The 7,500-nt window shown below is 44.0% G+C and overlaps 1 pseudogene; it reads left to right on the top strand.

Moving 5' to 3' along the window:
* Positions 1-7,500, top strand: part of LOC119599171 — an 18,598-nt pseudogene that overhangs the window by 9,854 nt on the left and 1,244 nt on the right.

Raw genomic sequence — 7,500 nt, 5'->3', positions numbered from 1 at the left:
GGAATCCAAGTCGCAGTGCAGGCAGGAACATCGTTCGACCTGCCATTGGAATCTACAAGTACGTGGAGGCCAGTCAGGATTCAACACTTCGCTTCATCTCCGAGTCCTCCGACACTTCAGCCATCAGTGGCATCCATTCAGGAGAGGTGCACATTGAAAGCCTGTTGTACAACCATGAAACAATGAAGGATCCACAGCTGGCACCTGAGCTGGATGAACTCATACTGATATCTGTGCAAACCAAGACACAGTTGAGGCTGAAGCTGCTGCTTTGGTTGCTAAGGCTCTCCATGTGTTACGTCGCGTTCCTGAGACAGTTGTGGTGGAGACTGCACAGAAAGTGAGACAAGGACATTACTGCAGTGACTCTGCCAGGCTGGAGAGCATCTTCTTGGACGCAGTTGCTTTCCTCCACGAGTCTGGTGCAGTAAAGGTCATGGTCCACGAAATCGAGAATGGACGAGCAACAGGGGGACGTCTCGCTCTGTACACGGCAGCGCTCTACCTCACCCCACGACCCAACATTGAGGCAGTCAAGGCCCTCACGCCACTGTTTGAAAGCCCTCACCCAATGCCCTCATTGCTGCTGGCAGCTGCTTCCATGGTAAACAACTACTGCCGCCATACTCCAGCTTGTTATGAGGAAGCTCCAGTTGCAAGAATTGCCGAGATAGCTGGCCACTAGAGTCCAAAGTCACTGTTTCTCCTTCTGCTGGTGTTGAGGACAAGGAAGTAGCCCTTGCAATTTTCAAGGCAATAGGGGGAATATGGGTGTAGCTACACCTGCCGTCACAAGGGCAGCCATTCAGTGCATTGAGGAAGAAGGACTGGAAATCGGCGTTCGGGTAGCTGCAGCACAAGCCTTCAGACAAGCCAACTGCTTCCGTCCAGTAAGTAGTGTATAAGAGAACACAGTATGAAATTGATTTTGACTTAATATCATATGATGATCAAATAACATACTGGGTATGTGTGAATATAGTATAATTCAATCATTACAGGCAGTTGAGAAGCTAGTTGACATTGCCGTCCCGACCAGCCTTTTGAGACCGAAGTTCGCATCGCTTCCTATCTGGCTGCTATTCGATGTGCTGAACAGGAACACCTGGAAACAATTATTGAAAAAATTTCAAAGGAAGAGAATACCCAAGGTATGCACATTTTCAAACCTTAACTACTCTTATAAATCAGCCCCAAAAACTAATATCAATGCCACCACAAAGCAGTCTGTTTGAGTCTTATCACTATAGTATTCTTTTATCTATATAGTGTTTTACAAACGATTTTTCCTTGTTATTATTTGACCAACATAGACATTATTAAAGACAATAAAGATGTTGCTAATAACCTTAACTATTACGAGATCATTATTATAATGATAGCATATTAATATTACCCATCTCAAAATGATGGTGAATGATCATATGATACTGCTTTATTTCAGTGCGTGGATTCGTTTTGGGTCACCTGATCAACATCCAAGAGTCTACCTGCCCTGCCAAAGAAAATCTCAGGTACCTCCTTGCCAACGTTGTCATCCCTACCGACTTCGAGAGGGACTTCAGGAAATTCTCTCGAAATATAGATGTGGCTTACCATGCCCCTGCCTTTGGCATGGGTGCCGGCCTCGAATCGAACATCATCTATGCTCCTGGATCTTTCATTCCTCGTGCTGTTAACCTGAAAATGAAAGCAGATGTGGATGAGATGCACATGGACATAGCAGAGATTGGTGCGCGCTTTGAAGGAATTGATTCCATCATTGAAGAACTCTTGGGCCCACAGGGATACCTACACAGAGCAACATTTGGCAAGATTATGGAGGACATTACAGGTTTTGCAGGAGAGAAAGGCCTCAAGGTCATGGAGCACATCAAGCACACTCTGAGGACCAGGCGTTCCATCGATTTCTTCTGTCCATCTCTCGGACTTTCTTGGCAAACTGTATGGTGAGGAGCAGATCACATGTCCACGCCGATCTATTCGCCCGATTCATGGGACACGAGATTACTTACGCAGATGTTGCCGAAAGCCTCAAAGGCGTCACAGCTGACACACTCATTGAGACCTTCTTCTCTTTCTTTGAGAATTCTTTGGAGCATATGAAGGATCTCAACCTGAACACAGCAAGAACTGCTCAGCTTTCCATGGATTATTCACTGCCGACCATTCAGGGCACACCACTCAGACTGAAATTAGCTGGAACTGCTGTTGCTGGCGTGAAGATGGAAGGCAACGTCAACATTGGCCAGATCCTCTCCGACCTCGGCAATTCCCAGACCGGCATTAAATTCTTCCCAGGCCTTTCTGTACAAGCCACTGGTTTTGTTGGCTTTGCATGCGGCTTTACCAGGGTGGGAATCGAGATGCAGAACACCATCTCTAGTGCCACTGGAGCTGCCATCAAAATCAGAACAACTGAAAACAAGAAGATCGAGATGGAACTGGAGATCCCTGAGAGGATGGAGCTACTCAACATCAAGGCTGAGACTTACCTTGTCAAAGCTGTGGGAAAGAAGATAACTAAGATTTCTCCTTCCTCCATGAGAGATGTCAGGATTCAGCGCAACTCCTGCATTGGTGCTTTGGAACCAGTATTTGGCCTCAAGGTGTGCTATGACATGAACATTCCTGATGTCTTCCGTGCTAATGCCCTGCCACTTGGTGAACCAGCCATCGCCAAGCTGTATGTTGAGAAGGCAGATCCTTCCATGAGAGGGTACTTAGTGACTGCTGCCATCAAGAACAAGAGAGGTAACAAGGTCATTAAGATGAATGTAGAAGCAGCTGGTGCCTCAACACCAAGAAGAGCAGAAATGACCCTTTCGTACACCAAGGAAGAAAGAAACCACATTGTTTCTGCCAAACTTGATTCCGCCAGCATTGCTGCAGGAGTGTGGACCACTCTTACCAACGAGCAAGGACACAAGGCAGTAGAGACTTATGTCAACTTCAATTATGGTCAGATTGCTATTTCTCGTGGCATTAAGCTGGATGTGATTGCAAGGGAAGGAAGTGTGGGAGAAGAGTTCCAAGTTAATGTGTTCAGCAGTGGCACCAGGCGTTTCCCCTCTGAATCCGCCACATTTGTGGAGGCTAAATTCATCAAGAAAACTAGTGGACCTTTTAATGATATGTGATTATGCAGGACCAAAAATGTTCTAGCTCAGTACTTCAACCTAAATATTGAAGGTAAGAATTTGTGTGATGCCTTTTAAAATGAGTATTTTATTATCATTTTTTTTGTAGTTTGAAATATTATCCTAGAGGGCATACAGCTTTTATTTCCTTATTGATGAAGTTTTGATAGATTGTAAATCTTTTACAGTTGGAGCTGACCTCATGGAGTTCTCCTCTGAGGACACATACAGGACCAGGTATATTCCCAAGTCCGCATTCTTTTCCTATACTTTTGCGGAAGATGGAAGTGCAACCGCTGATACTGGCGCTTGGAAACTGGCATCATACATCCGTGAAGGCAGCCATTCTGGTGAAATCTGCGAGCACATTTCTGCACTCAGCTAACAAAGGGAAGGAAGCTATTCATCATTGTTGGAGCCACTCATAGGAATTGAAGGAGCTTTTCCAGAAAACATCATCATCAAAAATGAAGCTACAGGTAATTCGATTAATTCTTTTTGTCTTTTCTTTTTTTTTTCCACTCTCAGAATTGAAAAATGCCTTCGAATATTCGTGGGAGGTTGCATAACTGATCCTGTTTCTGCGATTTTTCTTTTGTAGTTGAAATTGGCAGATCATCATACAAAGGCTAATCTATGATGTACTCTACGGCTGAAAAGGTAGGGCTTCCATGGAAGTCGTTCGCACAGGAGGACAACGAGAAAGTTTGCTAAACTGGTACGCAATCTATCACATTCAGTGAGTCAGAACACATCACTAACTTCCTTGTAGTGGATACATTCTAATCCATGAAAAAAACATTTTCTAAATATAAATAGAACAGTTTTTACCATGGCATTTTTATAAGAACAAGCATTTCAGTTTCTTTACGTTTCTTTCATTTTCAGCTGAAGGTTTTCCCAAGTACATGAAACCACTCAAGATTCGGCCGATTGGAAGAAGAAAACAGAGGGTCACGACATCTGGAAGGCAGCCATCAAATATGGTCAGCATATGATAACTTGAAGCTAATGGACCAAAAAGTTTCCCCCCCCCCCCCCAAAAAAATGGGGGGCACGTCTTGCCTCCAGATTGCTAAGCTGGCAAGCTAACATCAAGCTCAGTGCCTTGGCTAGTGAACCCTACATTATTGGTGCCATGTTGTGCTTGGCAACAAGAACAGTTGATAGCCCTTGGAAATCAAAGAGCGAGACGGCCACTCTTTGGTCTAGAATGGAAGATGGTCCAGAAGTTCTGAGAGACCACACTGTTGGCATAGCATTTATTCTCCCTGCCCTTATTGAAGAGAGGATGATGTTATCATTACTAGGGAATTGTCCATGTTAATTTCACAATGTGGTCTGCCCAAGACCTCATCCCGCGTCGGGTCAAGGGATCGCCGACGTCAACATTGCAGAGAAAGGAGCAAATGTGGAAACTTTCTTGTGATGCTGATAATTCTCCTGAAAAGAATTTGTGCCAATTGTATGCACTCTGATCAGCAGTCCTGTCAACCCTGGAACAGGCTGAGATCCAGTAAGTCAGCACATTCACAATTTCATTTACATTTCTAAGTATTAAATCATCAGCCTCAGCTTTGATTTTTTACTTATTAAGTATAGTGGGATTTATTTTGGTTGATTATCCTGAAAGTGTATGGACACTCCAAACTACATAAAACAACACCACACAAATAAATAATCAAAAGTCATACACAGATGCCTGAGTTTTTTTTCTTCTGATTATGTTGTTCTTCACAGCGGGAACATTGTCATTGCTGGAGAGCCTTACCACGCCAAACTGTTCTGACTTGCCGCAAATCTGGTCGAGGCGAGAGGAGGGGAAATGGATTCAATTGATCCTGACAACTCCTGCCCAGAAGACGATTGTCTTGGGAGCCTCCTGTGATGTCCAGCTGGCAGGAGCCACGACTAAAGTCATTTCCACTGTCGAATACAAGAACATGAAGGATAGAAATACAAATATGCAAGTGTGATTGCCTTGGAGAAGCTTGGTGGCCCACATAATTATGCAGTATAAGCCAGTAACTTACAAACACCTGTAAGCAGCAGAAATAAAGCTAGAACAGCGGCAAAACATTCACTGGACACCAGAAAGAACATGGTTGTGGCATTCAGGTATGGTTATAGTTATTGGTAATAAGCTTGATACTGGGACGACAGACCTTTCGTCTTGAGAATATCAGAATTCGTGCTAAATGGACCAGTTTTATCATATTCAGATGATGTTTCATGAAAATTGTATATTCCTTTACGGTAGAGGCGATGCTCCAGTACTGAAGACCTGCCACGATTGCATTCTCCATCACAATGCAGAACCAAATGCATTTGTTTGATTCTGCAAGATCGAAGAAATGCTCCGTCCACTGTGTTTTGAATGGAATGTGCGATTCTCCTGAAGGAGGAATTGAACGTTGAAGCTGGTTTGGACATGAAAAGCATCATTGATTTCTGAAAGATTGTTCATGCCCTATGCTACTCTCAAGGAAGAAAGTTATCAACTTATGGTCTCACAGCACATCCAATACCAGTAACCGTTTCACTAGGCCATCACCCACCACGTACACCATGCAGATTAGATCCAACCCGCACCTGGAAGGAAGAGCTAAACTATCACCAAGGGAATCTGGATCAAGTTCTACCCCATAGGGCAAAACGGATCCACATACGGAATTGAAATTACAAGGCCAACCACGAGGGCAGGTGGGGACGACATGGCGTCCAGTTGGAAGTCAAATGAAACCATCCATTGCTTCCTAAGGCCATCATGGCCGCTGTTCAGTACACAGTAGCTGGAAGACACAACTAGAGGGAACAATTGATTGGGATATTTTCCCTAGAAGAAGCGATAAAATTACTGGTACATTGGAAACTCCATAGAATTTCAGAAAATGCCTATCAGAGCAGAAGCCGTTCTGACTGGAGGGTAATGTAACCCATTTGAATTGACATTTGAGTCCTTTTATATAAATCGATCATTAAATATCGTATAATCTCTGGATCCGTCATAGTATATCTATTAAATAATTTACCACTAAGACTATGTCTAAAAACATTTTTATTATTGTTATTATTATTATTTTTAGATGTTGAAAAGTGAACCTAAGGCAATCATCACTGTTTGCTTATGCATCCAGACGACAGTTGCTTTTTGGATGTAGTGTTTCCACAGTCTCCATCTTCAGCCACCAATCTTCGCAATTTCGCTGCCAAGTATGACAGACTGCAGCTCACAATGCAGCTCCACAATCACCGTAAAGATGGAAGAGCGCGACCTGTCTTTAATCACTGCGTGACAGAACCTGAGGAGCAGCCACCTGCAATGCATCAGCATGAAGGCTGTTGCATATGCAGCAACTTTTGGAAGTAACAACATTTTCTCCAAGATGTGCAGACCTGCCTTCATTGAGGTGGCCGCAATGCGCCCTGGTTCAGCAAAAGGAATACATTGCCGAAGCTTGGCTCCGAATCCTGCACACTGCGAAGCAGGTGGTATATGTGGCCGAGTTCAGAGCTGGAGAGACTCGCGGGTGTTTGCTGTTGCTGCCTGTGAAGTTGGCTTCATTCACCACAATGCTTAGGTCCGAGATGACTCATGCGCCCGAAGAAGTCACAAATTGTAAGGTAAGAAGTCTCAAAGCGATGCCCCTGTATTCATGCAAACGGCTGGTATTTCCAGGTTTCCTTTGTGTGTAAAACTTATACGAAATCTACCGTCATACTATGAATCGATATAATTTCAGAGTGAAGGTGATTGGAAACCTTGCCAAGTCGCCATGCTCTCACAGCAGGTGTAATGGAGTTGTCCAGTGTCCTCAAGAAGAAGCTACTGCAAAGGGTGTTTGAGTTCCCATCATCTCAGTTAGTCAGATCTAGTGGATGAGGCAAAGGAGGAATCAGGCCATTTACCGAGATATCGGTAGAGAGAATGAGAATCTTGACAAGGATTGATTTCTGACATCCTCGACAGCCTTCAGTGTCCTTCATGTCGCGGGTCTACCTTGGGTAATGGTCCACATATGACTCACCCTTCACCATCACTTTTCAACCAGTCGGGTTGAAGGTGGATCCCAGAAATGGCAGGAACAACTAAGGGACGTTTCTGAAGTTCCTTATGGAATGTGAGTTTAATTGCTATGTTGTTATTAGATTTGCACGACTTCTATAATGAAATGACGAAATTGGTTTAATGACTGTCAAGCTTTTTGCAGACCATAATTCTATTTTCTCAGATTGTAATGGCGGTAGTGCAGCTCTTGGAAGCTGAGAGGTACCTGAAACATCGTGCCTTGTGAAAAAATTGAGAACACTGAGGTGTTCAGGATTGTAAAGAGGGAAGTGGTGCAGTGCTGGCAGAGTA

Source organism: Penaeus monodon, chromosome 42, assembly GCF_015228065.2.
Source record: "Penaeus monodon isolate SGIC_2016 chromosome 42, NSTDA_Pmon_1, whole genome shotgun sequence".
NCBI lineage: Eukaryota > Metazoa > Arthropoda > Malacostraca > Decapoda > Penaeidae > Penaeus > Penaeus monodon.
This window is presented reverse-complemented; position numbering and strand designations above follow the sequence as displayed.